The following is an 18,067-nucleotide window of genomic DNA, read 5'->3' as shown; positions in this document are numbered from 1 at the left end:
GAATGGAATGGGAGAGGGAGTGGGGGATGGGAGGTGTGCATATGGGAGGGAAGTTAAGGGGTGAGCACATGTAATCCAAAATCTGTACTTTGGTAATTTATATTTACTAAATAAAAAAATAAAAAAAGGATTTTAATTTCATGAGAGATTTTCTTTCATGTTCTCCATGGATTTTAGTAGTCCATGCTTTTGCTTTTGATTACTTCTGTATAATCTTATCATTAATTTTTGGAATTCTATTTCTTGCATTTCTTCTATCTCATCATCTTCATAATCTTGTAATGAAGTGTTCTGTTCTTTTGGGAGCATGATGTTGTCTTCCTTATTCTTGTCCTTTGGGTTGTTGCATTTGTTGTTCAGCATTTGTGGAGGTACTCGTTGGTTTCTTCTTTTTTTTCCCCCCACTTTGGCGTCTTTTATCCTTGTACTATGACTCTATAGATAAGTGGAATGTCTGCTTTCAGTGAATGTCTAGAGGCTTGCAGTGGATGTAGCCAGAGAGCTCTGTTCAGTTCTCTAGAGTTAAGGGCATGCCTAAGTTGATACTCTCAGGTTTGACATGGTAAATCGTCACTCTCTTTTTTTAATCAGAATGGAATTATTTCTGCTCAGCTGAGCTCTTCTTCTTGATGGAGTCCAGTGCCTGAGCACCAGCCAAAGTGGATATAATATTCCTCTGCTCTGTCCCAAGGATCGCACAAAGGATCTGTGCAATCCTCAGTATAAGTTAAGATTTTCCAGCAATGTCTCTAACCAGGTGCCCAGGACTTCTGGAGCTTGTGGTGTCCCACTGAGACTGCTCAAAGTCTCATGCACACCATGAGTTCTTCCACACACACTCATTTTTTTCCACAGTCACAGTTCTGAAGCTTCACACATTCACAAGCTCCTAACCTTCTGTTATTTCTCCCCACTGGAGTCAGTAATCTCCAGTCGGCTGATTGCTGGGCACAGAAATGAGTTGGTGCAGCTTTTATGTATGTCCAAATTGGTGCCTGCTCTATTGGCTTGTATGGCTTTGTAAGGTGATCAGAGAGAAATGTGTTCATACCCTCTTTTTTTTTCTCTCTCCTCCAGTTAGGCTGGTGCACTTTCCCTCATATAGCTTCAAACCTCACTTCCTCTAGGGTCTTCCTTCTGCTTTTTCACCAGAGTCTCAGGCTACTGCCGTCTTGTCTCACCTCACTTTGCAGCAATGGTGCATAGGCTCTTGGATATTGGAGTCCTGAGCCATGCGAGCCCATGCCCTCCATGTAATAGAGTTTCCTCTGCCTTTTTTTCATAACTCTTCCCCAAGACTACCACTTTTTTAAAACCATTTTCCCCTGGGCTAGAGAAATACGCTCCCTCCCTATTCTGCTATCTTGTAACCACCACTGGCTGCCAATAGGCTTCTTCTAAAGGGCATTTATAGATTGGCAGCGACAGCAAGCAGAAAGTAAGGTCACTGTGTACTTCCTACCTCTTGCTAGCAGGTGGCTTCCTCTATGACCAACATCCTGCATCGAGAGCATGTTGGCTGTAGCTAAAGAACAACATTCACAATGATCATCACCCAAAGCCGCAGCCCCATGGGAGACCTGGATTCTCAGATATGTTATATCTACTTGGCTCAGTTTTGGTAGGTTATATGTATCCACAAATAAACAATTTTTTTAAAATTTTTCATTTATCCTTTTTAATATAAATTAGTGATGCCTATTATATCTGTGATATGCATTATAGTTTCCCCTTCTTTGATTTTATTTACTTGAACCTAGTTTTTATAACCTAGCGAAAGGATTGTTTCTTCTATTAAAAATAAAATTTTATTTTGCTTATCTTTAATGTTAACATTCCATTTATGACCTATGCTATTCATTTCATCTTGTATTTGGCTTATTCTTGTTTTCTAGGACTCTTGAGATGGATACTTAGGTTGTTTATTGGAAATCTTTCTGTTTAGATGTTTGGCCATGGCAATGTCTGGGTATAGAAAGGCTATTGACTTTTACGTGTTACTATTATATTATGCTACTTTAACAAAGTTTTTTATGAATTCTAATCATTTACAAGTGGACTCTTTTGGCTTCCCTATATTGAGAACCATGTCATTTTCAAATAGAAATAATCTGAATTCCCACTTTTTAATTTGTATCCCTTTGATTTCCTCTTCTTATCAAATGGTTATGTCTAAAACTTCAAGGTGTATATTGTTTGTCTTTTTAAACAATAAAATTATGAACTAAATTAATAGAAAAATACATGATGAGGCAACAGAGGTATATGACTAAATATTTTAATGATGGATCTGAAATGACTAGTGTTTGTGGCACACATTAGTTTGCAATGGGATTGGCCACTGCTTGCAATGCTGGCCTCCTATATTGTAGTGTTACTTTGTGTATATTCTATTAATGAACCTGGGAAGGCAATGGAACATGACCCAAATGCTTTGGAATGTGCCCATATAGCAGATGTAAATAAAATTACTTGCTCCTGGCTCTGTCCTCGCCAAAACCTGTTTATTTTAGCATCTTGGGAAGTGAGCCAGGAAAAAAGATGCTTCATGTGTCAGTGTCTCTGTTTTTGTCTTTCATTTCTCTGCCTTGCAAATAATTAAATATTTAAAAAGAAAAGGCTAAATTCAGTTAATAATCCTTGAGGTTATTTTAATTCGCTAGACTCACTCTTTGCTCATCACTCCCTTTATTTGTACCACTTGGACTATATAATCTTCTGTATTCAGGACAAATTAATCACTATAGCTTCCTTATTGACTCAGAAGAGTCAGACAAAGGAGTGGCTTGTGATTAGCCAATTTTTGGTGAGTATGATGTTCACAATTTTTCTCATATTGGAGTTTCCCTTGGAAACTATATCTCCATTCCCAGAAGGAACAACTCCTGTTGGCAGAGGTGTGTGATGAACAAAGAGAGCAAATTCCTGGAAAGGACATATAAACTCACAAAGCCCATGGTGCTGAGCTAGCTCATTAATCCCTGAAATTTCATTTTTATCTCAAGTAATATGAAATTGAGACCTATTTTTTCTTTTTTAAATTTTTTTGACAGGCAGAGTGGACAGTGAGAGGGAGAGAGACAGAGAGAAAGGTCTTCCTTTTCCCATTTGTTCACCTTCCAATGGCCGCCATGGCCGGCACACTGTGGCTGGAGCACCTCGCTGATCTGAAGGCAGGAGACAGGTACTTATCCTGGTCTCCCATGGGGTGCAGGGCCCAAGCACTTGGGCCATCCTCCACTGCACTCCCTGGCCACCGCAGAGAGCTGGCCTGGAAGAGGGGCAACCGGGACGGAATCTGGTGCCCAGACCGGGAATAGAACCCAGTGTGCCAGCACTGCAAGGCAGAGGATTAGCCTAGTGAGCGGCGGTGCCAGCCAAGACCTATTTTTTTCATCATGTACTAGTTTCTGAGCTCTGAGATGAGGGAACTTAGGCTTGGAAGCTCAAGTTTAAGGTTCCCACATTTGTACAATATCACTTAGGGCAATGGTAGTATAGAGAAAACACAGGAATTTGAACAGGGAAAATCATATCTGTGCAATAAAGGAAACCAGGGAGAGGTTGTGGGCCTAAAACCAGTACACTGTCTTACTCCCACTGAAGTTCATATTAGCCATAGCCATTCCCTGTTAGAGAAGAACAACGTGGCAGTAGAGGCTCTATGTAATTCTTGTGTTGACATCTTGCATGATTTATAGAAGAAACTAGCGAACAGAGAAAGTTAAGATCTGACTCTCAGAGCTATAAATAAAGATTTGATAGATCATCAGATGAATGTATAGAGAAATGGATTTCAAGAGTTTTGAATTAATTCCCAGAGACTGGAACTTTTGTTTTGTGCAATGAATTTAAATGCACCCACAGTAAAGCTCATTATTTTATTCTAGTAAATGTACTATAGTAGTTTTCTGAATTCTGGAATATTACCCATGAATAACACACTAATTATTTGATTAGGTCACAGCAAATATCTTTTGATGGATTAGATATAAGTTGCCATAGGAATATTGGCTTCTTGTTTAAGTATCTTGAAGTAGAATAGCATCATGTTTTCCATATTTTATACATGTATCTGTAATAAGCAGATGTGTGTTTAGAAATACAGTATAATTATCAGAATTGAAAACAAAGGGAAAACAAATAATAAGCATCATAAAACCTGTTCCCACATTTGAATTTATCCATTTTTAACATTTATTTAGTGAATATAAATTTCTAAAGTACAGTTTATGCATTACAATGGCTTCCCCCATAAATTCCCGCCCACCCACAACCCTCCCATCTCCTGCTGCCTCTCCCATTCCATTCACATCAAGATTCATTTTCAATTATCTTTATGTACAGATCACTTTAGTGTATATTAAGTAAAGATTTCAACAGTTTGCACCCATACAGAACGATTAAGTGTAAAATACTGTTTGAGTACTAATTATAGCATTAGTTCACATTGAACAACACATAAAGGTCAGAGATCCTACATGAGGAGTAAGTGCACAGTGACTCCTGTTGTTAACTTAAAAAATTGGCACTCTTGTTTAAGGCATCAGTAATCTCCCTAGGCTCTAGTCATGAGTTGCCAAGGCTATGGAAGCATTTTGAGTTCACTGACATTGATCTTATGTCAACAAGGTCATAGTCAAAGTGGAAGTTTTCTCCTCCCTTCAGAGAAAGGTACCTCCTTCTTTGATGGCCCCATTCTTTCCACTGGGATCTCACTCGCAGAGATCTTTCCTTTAGGGTTTTTTTTTTTTTTTGCCAGAGTGTCTTGGCTTTCCATGCCTAAAATACTCTCATGGGCTCTTCAGCCAGGTCCGAATGCCTTAAGGGCTGATTCTGAGGCCAGGGTGCTGTTTAGGACATCTGCCTTTCTATGAGTCTGCTGTGTATCCCGCTTCTCATGTTGGATCGTTCTCTCCCTTTTTGATTCTGTCAGCTAGTATTAGCAGACACTCGTCTTGTTTATGTGATCCCTTTGACTCGTAGGTCTATCAGTATGATCAATTGTAAACTGAAGTTGATCACTTGGACTAGTGAGATGGCATGGGTACATGTCACCTTGATGGGATTGAATTGGAATCCCGTGGCATGTTTCTAACTCCACCATTTGGGGCAAGTCCAATTGAGCATGTCCCAAATTGTACGTCTCCTCCCTCTCTTATTCCCACTCTTACATTTAACAGAGATCACTTTTCAGTTGAATTTAAATACCTAAGAATAATTGTGTGTTAATTAAAGAGTTCAACCAACAGTTTTAAGTAGAACAAAAAATACTAAAAGTGATAAAGTTTTAACTTGTAGATCAACAGTCAGGACAAGGGCTGATCAAGTCACTGTTTCTTATAGTATCCATTTCACTTCACCATGTTTCCTTTTTGGTGCTCGGTTAGTTGTCACCAATCAGGTAGAACATATGATATTTGTCCCTTTGGGACTGGCTTAATTCACTCAGCATGATGTTTTCCAGATTGCTCCATTTTGTTGCAAATGACAGGATTTCGTTGTTTTTTTTTTTTTCTGCTGTATCGTATTCTATGGAGTACATGACCCATAATTTCTTTATCCAGTCTACTGTTGATGGGCATTTGGGTTGATTCCAGGTTCTAGCTATTGTGAATTGAGCTGAAATAAGAATTCATCTATTTTTGACACATGCCTTTCAAATATGAGTTTGAAACCCTAAAATTTAACCACTGGAGTTCCACTTCATTAGTGTGTGGTTGAAGATGAATTCTTTTGCACCATGCATTTTGTGTTGAGAGTGAAGCGATTACTCAGGAAACATACAAATCATTCTTCTTGTTTCTTTTTATATTTCAAAGAAACATTTTATTTATTGAGTACAGATCTCATCAGTACAACTTTAGGAATATAGTGATTCTTCTCACTATGCTGCCCTCCCTCCTCCACTCTCACCCCACTCCTCCTTCCTTGCTCATTCCAAGTCCCATTATCCTTTAAGATACATTTTTATTTAACTTTATACATAGAAGACCAACTTTTACAAAGTAGATTTCAACAATTTACACATACGAACAAACACACACAGACAAACACACACACAAACCGAGAACTAGTTTTACAGTTAATTCTCATAATACAATTCATTGCAGACAGAAGTCCTTTATGGAGAGTATGCGCACAGTGACTCCTGTTGTTAATGTAACAAATAACAGTCTTATGTATGATATCAGTGATCACCCAAAACTCTTATCATGAGCTGCCTAGGTTATGGAAGCTACAAAGGCTATAGTAGCCTTTGTATCCAAAATCTGCATCAGTATCTAGACAAGTCCACAAGCAAAGTTGAAGTACTCTCCACCTGTCAGACCAAAGTACATCCTTCTTTTATGGCCACTTCTTTCCACTGGGGTCTCTCTCACAGAGATCCTTTATGTAGAACATTTTGTACCACATTGTCTTGGCTTTTGATGCTTGACTTGCTCTCATGTGACTTTAACCTGACCAGAATGCCTTATGGGCTGATTCTGAGGACAGAGTGTTTTTTAATGTGATTCTCATTCTATGTGTCTGCTCTGTGTACTGCTTCCCATGTTGGAATATTCTCTCCTTTTTAATTCTGTTTATTTTTACCAGACATTTCATATTATTTATATGATCCATTTAACATGTAATCCTATCTATATTATCAATTTAACACTTAATATGTTCACTCTAACAATTAAGATGGCATTTTTTACTATCCAGTTTGATGGGATTTGAGGTCCCATACCAAGATTTTAAATTGTACCTTTAGAAGTAATCTGTAGGAAAGTATGCAGGACAATAGAGCTTCACAGTTACAAAATCCCTCCTTCCTGTGTTATTCCAAACATTATGCTTAATGAGATTTATTTTCAATTGACTTTATAAACCTCCACTGTGATACAGCCTTGACTAAACAAGTTCAGAGTTGGTGAACTCAAGGGGCTCCCTCGGGTGATTGCTGACATCATAAATAAGAGTGCCAATTGTTAAATCAACAACAGGAGTCACTGGGTACATGCTCCCCATGTAGGATCTCTGTCCTTAATGTGCTTTACTATGAAACTTAAAGACAACATTACTAGTTGAACAATACCCTATACCTTGTGCGGTTGTGTGAAGGCAGCCTGTTGAAATCATTGCTTAGTATATACTAAGTTGCTTTCTGTATATGAAGGTAATTGAAAATGAAACTCGATGAAGAGCAGGATGGGAGAGGGAGTGGGAGAGGGAAGGGTCACAGGAGGGAGGGAGTTTGGGGGGGAGCCACAATACAAAAGTTGCGCTTTGTAAATTCACATTTATTAAATAAAAAGATAAACACATGATTAACTCAATGTTAAGAAAGAGTTCTACAAATAGTATGACGTACAGAAAAAAAAAAAACTGTTTCTCAACAGTCAAGACCAAAGCTGTTCAAGTCATTGCTTCTCAAAATGACAATCTTAGTTTTATGGATTTTCTTTTAGGTGCTCTCTTAGTTGTCACTAACTATTATGGTATTAGTATATTGGGACTGTCTTATTTCACTCAGTATGTTTTCCAGATTCATTCATTTTGTTGCAAATGAATGGATTTCATTGTTTTTATCCATTGTGTAGTATACAATAGAGTATATATCCCATAATTTCCTTATCCAGTCTTTAGTTGAAGGGCATTTAGGTCAATTCCATGTCTTAGCTATTGTGAATGCAGCTTTCATAAACATCGAGGTACAGATAACATTTTTCATTTGCTGATTTCATTTCCATTGGGTAAATTCCCAGGAGTGAAATGGCTGGGTCCTATGGTAGGTCTATATTCAGATTTCTGAGGTATTTCCAAATGGTCTTTCATAGTGGCTTTACAAGTTTACATTCCCACCAGCAATGGGTTGGGGTACCTTTTGCCTCACATTCTCATCAGCATTTGCTGCTTGTTGATTTCTGTATGAAAGCAATTCTAACTGGAATGAGGTGAAACCTCACTGTGTTCTTTTTAAAGATTTATTGAATTTATTTGAAAGACAGAGTTACAGAGAGAGGTAGAGACAGAGATAGAGGTCTTCCACCTGATGGTTCACTCCCCAGATGGCTGCAATGCCTACAGCAGTGCTGATCCAAAGCCAGGAACTTCTCCAGGGTCTCCCACATGGGTGCAGGTTCCCAAGGACTTAGGACATATTCTATTTTTTCCCAGGCCATAGCAGAGAGCTGTATAGGAAGAGGAGCAGCTGGGACTAGAACTGGCACCCATATGGGATGCCTGCACTTCAGGCCAGGGATTTAACCCACTGCACCACAGTGCCAACCACATCACTGTGGTTTTAAATTGCATTTCCTTGATGGCTAGTGATTCTAGACATTTTTTATTTGTCTCTTTGCCATCTGGATTTCCTATTTTGAAAAACATCTATTTAAATGCTTGGCCCATTTCTTCACTGGGTTGTTTGTTTCATGGTTCTGGAGTTTCTTGATCTCTTTATATATCCTGGTTATAAATCTTTCATCAGCTGCATAGTTTACAAATAATTTCTCCCATTCTATCAGTAGCCTCTTCACTTTCTGAGTGTAATCCCATTTCTTAATTATGGCTTTGATTGCCAGTGCCTCTGGTTTCTTTTCGAAGAACTCTTTGCCTGAGCCAATTATCTTCCTGGCTTTCCCCAATGTTTTTTAATAATATGGTGTTATCAGCTCATAGATTTATGTCTTTGATCATTTTGAATGGATTTTTGTGTATGGTGTAAAGCAGGGGTTTTGCTTCATATTTTTGCATGTGGGAATCCAGTTTTCCCAGCACCACTTGCTGAAGAGACTGTCCTTACTCCAGGGGTGTGTTTATGCTCTTTGGTTGAATATAAGTTGGTTGAAGATGCTTGGATTGACTTCTGGTGGTTTGTTTGTTTGTTTGTTTGTTCATTTTGTCCATCCATCTTTTTTTTTTCACAATTACTAGGCTGCTTTTATTATAACTGCCTTGAAGCATGTCTTGAGACCTTGTATTGTGATGCCTCTGGCTTTGTTTTTGTTCTATAATATTGCTTTAGCTATGCAAGGTCTCCTGTGTTTCTTCATCATTTTTCTAGATCTTAGAAGAATGTCTTTGCTATTTTGATTGGTATCACATTGAATTCGTAAATTGCTTTTAGAATAACGGGCATTTTGATGATATTGCTTCTTATAATTCATGAACATGGATTTTTTTTTCATTTTTATCTTCTGTTTCTTTTTTAATATTTTATAATTCACATCATAAAGATCTTTGGCATTGTTGGTTAAATTTACTCCATGCTATTGTGAATGGGAATGATCTGAGAAATTCTTTCTGAAACATGCCATTGTGTATACAATCTGTGTATACAAAGGCTGTTTTAATGTCTGTGTATTGGTTGTATATCCTCCTACATTACCAAACTCTTCCATGAGTTCACATAATCTCTTGGAGGAGTCTTTTGGATCCATCTGCAAATAGAGATGTCATCTGCACATAGAGATAGTTTGACTTTCTCTTTACCAATTTGTGTCCCTTGATTTCTTTTTCTGGCTAATGGCTCTGGTTAAATCTTCCAGGATTATACTGAATAGCAATGTTGAGCGTGGGCATCCTTGTCTAGTTCCAGATCTCAGTGAGAATGCTTCTAACTTTTCCTCATTCAATGGGATGCTGACTATATTTGTCATAAATTTCCTTGATTGTGTCAAGAGATTTTCCTCTATACTCAATTTGCTCAGTTTTCATCATGAAAGGGTGTTGTATTTTATCAAATGCTTTCTCTGCATATAGAGATAATCATTTGGTTTCGTTCTTAAATTTGTTAATGTGATGTATCACATTGATTGATTTGCAAGTATTGAACCATCCATGCATTCCAAGGATAAATTCCACTTGGTCTGCGTGAATGATCTTTAGATGTGTTGTTGGATTCCATTGACTAGAATTTTATTAAGGAATTTTGCCGCTACTTGATTTAGGGAAATTGGTGTGTAGTTCTCTTTCTCTATTGTGTCTTTTTCCGTGTTTAGAAATTAAGGTGATGCTGGCTTCAGGGAAAGATTTGTGAAAATTCCCTCTCTTTCAATTGTTTTGAATAACTTGAGAAGAATTGATATTAGTTCTCTTTTAAATTTCTGTTAAAATTCAGCAGTGAAGACATCGGGACCTCAGCTTTTGTTTGTCGAGAGGGTCTTTATTACTGATTCAATTTTCATCTTGGAAATTTGTCTGTTTAGGTTTTCTATGTATTCATTGCTCCATGTAGCTAGGTTGTTTGTTTCCAGGAACCTGTCCATTTCATTTATGTTTCCAGCTTGTTGACATGCAGCTCTTTGTATTAATTTCTTGTAATTCACTTCATGGTGTCTGTTGTTACATTTTCTTTTTCATCTCTAGTTTTATTCATTTGCATCTTTTTTTGGGTTAGTTGCCCAATTATGTGTCAATTTTATTTAAAAAAAATCTCTTTTTTTACAGGCAGAGTGGACAGTGAGAGAGAGAGAGACAGAGAGAAAGGTCTTCCTTTGCCATTGGTTCGCCCTCCAATGGCTGCCATGGCCGGCACGCTGCAGCTGGCGCACCATGCTGATCTGAAGGCAGGAGCCAGGTGCTTATCCTGGTCTCCCATGGGGTGCAGGACCCAAGCACTTGGTCCATCCTCCACTGCACTCCCTGGCCACAGCAGAGAGCTGGCCTGGAAGAGGGGTAACCAGGACAGAATCCGGCACCCCGCCCGAGACTAGAACCCGGTGTGCTGGCGCCACCAGGCAGAGGATTAGCCTATTGAGCCGCGGCGCCGGCCACAGCTCTTTATTTTGCTGATCTTTTATATTGTTTTTTGGATTCATTTTTTAAATTTCCTCTCTAATTTTGATATTTCTTTTCTCCTATTAGTTTTGGTTTGGTTTGCTCATTTTCTAGATCCTTGAGATGCATTGATAGCTCATTTATTTGGTGTATTTCCAGTTTCTTGATATAGGCACCAATTGTTACAAACTTTCCTCTTAACATTGCTTTTGCTGTACACCGTAAGTTTGATATTTTGTTGTTGCTTCATTTGTTTCCCAAAATTTTTTATTTCAACTTTTATTTCTTCTATGACCCACTCTTTATTCTGAAGCATATTGTTCAGTCTCCATATGTTTGCATATGTTTCAGAGATTGTTAAGTTGCTGATTTCCAGCATCATTCCATTGTGGTGTGAGAAGAAGCGTAGTATGATTCTGATTTTTTTTTTTTTTGGTTTTGGAATTTGCTGATGTTTGCTTTATGGTCTAGTATGTGGTCAATCCTAGAAAAAGTTCCATACACTCCTGAGAATAATATGTATTCTGGAACTGTAAGGTGAAAATTTCTGTGGATATTTATTAGATCCATTTGGTCTATAGTGTTGATTACCTCTGCTGTTTCCTTGCTGAATTTCTGTCTTGTGGATCTGTCCATTCCTGAATGTGGGGTATTGAAGCCCTCCATTACTATTATGTTTGAATTTATGTCTCCCTTTGCTTCCTTTAATGTTTGTTTTAAATAGTCAGGTGCCCTGTAATTAGGTGCATATGCATTTATAATAGTGATATACCCTCCTAGCGTGTAGGATTTCTGATGAGAAGTCCACTCTGAGTCTAACTGGAGATCCCTGAAATAAATCTAGTGTTTCTCTTGTGAAGATTTTAGAATCTTTTCTTTATTTATTTACTGTGGAAAGTTTGCTTATAATCTATCATGGTGAATATATTTTCTGGTCATTTCTTTTAGGAGTTCTATATGCTCCTCGGACTTAAATGTCCCTTTATTTCTCCAAATTAGGGAAGTTTTCTGGAATTATTTCACTAAAAAGGCCTTCTCATCCATCCCATCTTTCCAAAACTTCATAAATTCCTAGAACTTTTATTTTGGGTCATTTGATAGTATCTATAATTTACCAACAGTGTATTTTAACTTTCTAATTTCTTCTTATGTTTGATCTCTCTGAATGATTTCCTTTTTTTTGTCTTCTAAGTCAGATATTCTTTCTTTTGATTCACAGATTATTTTGTTAAGGCTTTCCACTGCATTTTCTAATTTGCTCTATTGACTTCTTCATTTCCAAGATTTCATTTTGATTTCTCCTTAAGTTCTCAATTTCATGGGAGAAAATTTCTTTCATGTCATGTATAGATTTTATTAGTTCATGCATTTTCTTCTGATTACTTTTAAGCAATCCTGTGATCAATATTTTGAATTCTACTTCTGGATATTTTTAATCTCATCATCTTCACAATCTATTATTGTAGTGTTGTGTTCTTCGGGGGGCATCATTTTGTCTTCCGTATTCTTGTTTGGTGCATTTGTTATTTAGTATTTGTGGACATAGTCATTTTATTTTTGCTGTTGCAGCTTTTATCTGTGGACTATGTCTGTGTTCATTATCAGATTGTCTGCTTTCAGGAAATACCTAAAGGCATGTGGTGATTGTAGCCAGGGAGCTCTGTTCATTGCTTCAGAGTGAAGGGTGTGTCTGAAGTGACACACCAATTTTGGCATCTTAAATCTCTTTTTTTTATTAGAGGGGAGGTTTCTTCTTGTCTGTTGGTGTAGATTCATCTGAGCTCCTCTCCTCAAATGAGACCAGTGCCTGGGTGCTAGCCCCAGAGGGTATATTATTTATTGGCACTGCCACAAGGACCACACAAAGGATCTGTGCAGTTTTCAGTATAAGTTTGGATTCTCCAGCAATGACCCTTGCCTGGTAACCAGGGAATGCTGATTGTGTGGAGCCTCCCACACTGACTGCTCAAAGTCCCGGTGACTCCCTTTTTGCTCCCACACAACCTCAGTATTTACACAGTCCTAGCACAGAAGCCTCACACAGTCTCAAGCAGCATACCCCCCTGCCAGATCTCCCCACCAGATCAGGATTCTCTGCTTGGCTGCTTTCAAGATGCTTACACAAGCTAGCGCAGCTGTCATATGTGTCAAAATGGCACTTGTTCTATATCACTTGCTTACATGTTGCAGTTGCAGGGTGCTATGGACAGAGAAAATGTGCCCCCTCTTTTTTTTCTCCTCTAGTTTGGCAGGTACATTATCCCCCAATTGGCTCCAAGTCAGATTCTCTCTAGGCTCTTCCTGCAGCTTTTTCACCCATGGAGTTGGCTTATGCAGTCTGGTCTCACCACACTCTCCTCTCTGATGTGGAGGCTCTTGGCTGCTGGAGTTCTGAGTTGTGAATCCCTCCATGTAGGTCCACTTTGTCCCTCCAATATGTAGAGCTTCCTCTGCTTTTTAACCCAAAACTCTTGCCTGAATCTGCACTCTTTCCATTTTTTAAAAACTATCTTCCCCAAGAATAGAGCAGCAAGCTCCTTCCCTACTCTGCAATCTTGCCCCTGATCCCTATTATTGTTTTCTAATGGAGGAGAGCTTACACGTATCTGGATTTGTTCAACATCAAATATTAATAACCTTGATGAGAAGGGAAGAATTTAATTCCATGCAAAGTTAAATCAGAAGAAATTAACATATGTGTTCAGGTACAGGACTCCATCCTTTAATAATGTGTGGGTGGTAGGAATCCAAGTGCTTATGCGCCAACTACTGCCTCATAGACATCTTAGCAGGGTGCTGCCTTGAATATGCAGAATATCAATCACGCATCTGGGCATGTTGGTATTAGATATAGTATTTCCCAAGCAGCAGACTAACTTGCATCACAACATTTAACATTCCCAAGTCTGATGGTTTGCTATGAAATTTTGCCTGGGTCCTGTATCTCCAACAGGAAGTTCTGAGGCTTCTTCATAATATAACTTTTCAAATCATGTTGGTGTTATATTCACTGAATGCCAAGAAGCATTTTAGGGAAGAACTACATGAATATTTGGAAACTGGGAGGTGTCTTTTGCAATAATTACTATAAAGATATAGCATAATAAATGTGTATTATATTCATTTTTCTACACAGCTGTGGACAAAAATATCGTGGTTACAAGCAGAATATATTCTATAGAATTTTCAGTGTGTAACATCAAAATATGTTCTAGTGAAACTAACAATATGAAGTACCATGAAGTGTATTTGTAGCAACAAAACAATAGTTAACATCACCCAAGTATTTTTCTATAGGGTAGATTTTAGTGGCAGCATTTGTTTCTTTCTGTGGCATTTTGCCACTTGACTCACAAGCATTCTTAAAATAAAAAATTGCTTCTTGGCAGTAACATTTTAAACAAATTAAGTAGCAAGTACATGTTTCTTTTGACATAAAGATTACGTGTGCCTTATCACTGCCAATCAGTATAATTGTTGGTGATCTTTCTTTATTTTAACTTTTATTTAATGAATATAAATTTCCAAAGTAGAGCTGATGGAGTACAATGGCTTTCCCCCATAACTTCCCTCCCACCTGCAACCCTCCCCTTTCCTACTCCCTCTCCCCTTCCATTCACATCAAGATTCATTTTCAATTCTCTTTTTATACAGAAGATCAGTTTAGCATATATTAAGTAAAGATTTCAACAATTTGCACCCACACAGAAACACAAAGTGAAAAGCACTGTTTGAGTACTAGTTATAGCATTAAATTACAATGTACAGCACATTAAGGACAGAGATCCTACATGAAGGTAAGTGCACAGTGACTCCTGTTGTTCACTTAACAAATTAACACTCTTGTGTATGGCATCAGTAATCACCCTAGGCTCTTGTCATGAGCTGCCAAGGCTATGGAATTCCTTTGAGTTCACCGGCTCTGATCATATTTAGACAAGGTCATATTCAAAGTGGAACTTCTCTCCTCCCTTCAGAGAAAGGTACTTCCTTCTTTAATGACCTGTTCTTTCCACTGGGATCTCAATCACGGAGATCTTTCATTTATGTCTTTTTTTTTTTTTTTTTTGCCAGAGTGTCTTGGCTTTCCATGCCTGAAATATTCTCATGGGCTTTAAAGCCAGATTCATGTGTTTTAAAGGATGATTCTGAGGCCAGAGTGCTGTTTAGGACATCTGCCATTCTATGGGTCTGCTGTGTATCTCGCTTCCCATGTTGGACCATTCTCTCCCTTTTAATTCTATCAGCTACTATTCGCAGACACTAGTCTTGTTTATGTGATCCCTTTGGCTCTTAGTCCCATCATTATGAACAATTGTGAACAGAAATTGATCACTGGGACTAGTGAGATGGCATTGGCACATGCCGCCTCGATGGGATTGAATTGGAATCCCCTGGTATGTTTCTAACTCGACCGTTTGAGGTATGTCAGCTTGAGCATGTCCCGAATTGCACATCACTTCCCTCTCTTATTCACACTCTTATATTTAACAACGATCACTTTTCAGTTAAGTTTCAACACTTAAGAATATCTGTGTATTGATTACAGTATTCAACCAAAAGTATTAAGTAACACAAACAAAACAATTACTAAGAGGGATAACGTATTAAGTTGTTCACCAACAGTCAGGGCAAGGGCTGATCAAGTCACGGTTTCTCGTAGTGTTCATTTCTCTTTAACAGGTTTCCTTTTTGGTGCTCAGTTAGTTGTCACCGATCAGGGAGAACATATGATATTTGTCCCTTTGGGACTGGCTTATTTCAGTCAGCATAATGTTTTCCAAATTCCTAACAGGGATCACTTTTCAGTTGAAATTTAAACACCAGGAATAATTGTGTTAATTACAGAGTTCAACCAATAGTACTAGAACAAAAAAATACTAACATGGATAAAGTATTACATTGTACATCAACAGTCAGGACAAGAGCTAATCAAGTCACTGTTGGTGCTCTTTCAAGGACATCTTCTTTGGTCCTTGTCATGTGTAAAGCACTGTTACTACTGAGGGAAGCTGATTGGTGTTCTTTTCTACAGCTAATGTATTTGGTATTTTGTATTCACTTCTATCATGATATTGCTCTGAGTCTAGGAGCAAATAACACCAGTTCTCTCACATTTCCATTTATCTTCTCATCCAGGTACAGTCCTAATTCCCACTACATGTTTCCAAGGCCAAAGAAAATGAACACACCACCAGTAAGTTGTTTATTTTTGTTTGCATTATATTGTGATATAACAGCTTTATGAGTATATTTCATTAAAATCGTGAAATAAATATTTGACAACATAAAATTGTCATGATTATAAAGCATTAGAAATATCAAACCTGATATCAAATTTGTTTCTAGTCTCTGTGATGCTATAATGGTAACATGTTTATCATGTTATTCAAATTGGAACACAGAATCTCCTAAATTATTGTAAAATATAAAGCCTGAATTTGTATTTATCGGTCTTATCAATGATATAGTAGAGGTAGTTACACTGAACTAGTAAAAAGTTGTGGCCAGCACTGTGGCACAGTGGGTTAATTCCCTGGCCTGAAGTGCTGGCATCAAATGGGTACCGGTTTGAGACCCGGCTGTTCCACTTTTTGTTTGTTTGTTTGTTTAAACTTTTATTTAGTAAAAAAGTACAGCTTATGGGTTAAAAGGGCTTTTCCCCCCCATAATTTCCCTCCCACCCACTACCCTCCCATCTCCCGCTCCCTCTCCCCTTCCATTCACATCAAGATTCATTTTCAATTCTCTTTATATACAGGAGATCAATTTAGTATATATTAAGTAAAGATTTCAACAGTTTGCACCCACATAGAAACACAAAGTGAAAAATACTTTTGGAGTACTAGTTATAGCATTAAGTCACAACGTACAGCCCATTAAGGACAGAGATCCTACATGGGGAGTAAGTGCACAGTGATTCCTGTTGTTGACTTAAAAAATTGACACTCTTGTTTATGGCGTCAGTAATCTCCCTAGGCTCTTGTCATGAGTTGCCAAGGCTATGGATGCCTTTTGAGTTCGTCAACTCCTATCTTATTTAGACAAGGTCATAGTCAAAGTGGAAGTTCACTCCTCCCTTAAGAGAAAGGCACCTCTTCTTTGATGGCCTGTTCTCTCTACTGGGATCTCACTCACAGAGATCTCTCATTTAGGTCCTTTTTTTTTTTTTGCTAGAGTGTCTTGGCATTCCATGCCTAAAATACTCTCAAGTGATCTTCAGCCAGATCCAAATGCCTTACGGGCCGATTCTGAGGCCAGAGTGTTGTTTAGGACATCTGCCATTCTATGAGTCTGCTCTGTATCCAGTTTCCCATCTTGGATCGTTCTTCCCTTTTTTTATTCTGTCAGTTTGTATTAGCCAACATTAGTCTTTTTTTAAACTTTTATTTAATAAATATAAATTTCCAAACTACAGCTTATGGAGTACAATGGCTTCCCCTCATAACTTCCCTCCCACCCGTAACCCTCCCATCTCCCGCTCCCTCTCCCCTTCCATTCACAAGATTCACTTTCAATTCTCTTTATATACAGAATGTCAGTTTAGCATATATTAAGTAAATGTTTCAACAGTTTGCACCCACATAGAAACACAAAGTGAAAAATACTGTTTGAGTACTAGTTATAGCATTAAGTCACACTGTACAGCACATTAAGGACAGAGATCCTACATGAGGAGTAAGTGCACAGTGACTCCTGTTATTGACTTAACAAATTGACACTCTTATTTATGACATCAGTAATCAGGTTAGGCTCTTGTCATGAGTTCCCAAGGCTATGGCAACCTTTTTAGATCACTGACTTTGATCATATTTGGCAAATTCATATTCAGAAAGGAAGTTCTTTCTCTCTTCCCTTCAGAGAAAGGTACCTCCTTCTTTGATGACCTGTTCTTTCCACTGGGATCTCACGGAGATCTTTCATTTATGTCTTTTTTTTTGCCAGAGTGTCTTGGCTTTCAATGCTTGAAATACTCTCATGGGCTTTTCAGCCAGATTCATGTGCTTTAAGGGCTGATTCTGAGGTCATAGTGCTGTTTAGGACATCTGCCATTCTATGGGTCTGCTGTGTATCTCGCTTCCCATGTTGGATGATTCTGTCCCTTTTTTATTCTATCAGCTAGTATCTGCAGACACCAGTCTTGTTTATGTGATCCCTTTGGCTCTTAGTCCCATCATTATGATCAATTGTGAACAGAAATTGATCACTGGGACTAGTGAGATGGCATTGGCACATGCCACCTTGATGGGATTGAATTGGAATCCCCTGGTATGTTTCTAACTCGACCGTTTGAGGTATG

General features: G+C 38.2%; 1 long non-coding RNA gene across 2 annotated transcripts in view; it reads left to right on the top strand.

Moving 5' to 3' along the window:
• LOC149122706 (uncharacterized) overlaps window positions 1-18,067 on the top strand; it is a 30,999-nt gene that overhangs the window by 1,385 nt on the left and 11,547 nt on the right. For both annotated transcript variants that reach the window (XR_016219362.1, XR_016219361.1), the window contains exon 2: window positions 15,907-15,964. This is a non-coding gene — a long non-coding RNA (uncharacterized LOC149122706). The remainder of the gene's footprint in view (window positions 1-15,906; window positions 15,965-18,067) is intronic.

This window comes from Oryctolagus cuniculus, chromosome 13, assembly GCF_051225735.1.
Source record: "Oryctolagus cuniculus isolate XC-2025 breed Fujian yellow rabbit chromosome 13, ASM5122573v1, whole genome shotgun sequence".
NCBI classification, from domain to species: domain Eukaryota; kingdom Metazoa; phylum Chordata; class Mammalia; order Lagomorpha; family Leporidae; genus Oryctolagus; species Oryctolagus cuniculus.
This window is presented reverse-complemented; position numbering and strand designations above follow the sequence as displayed.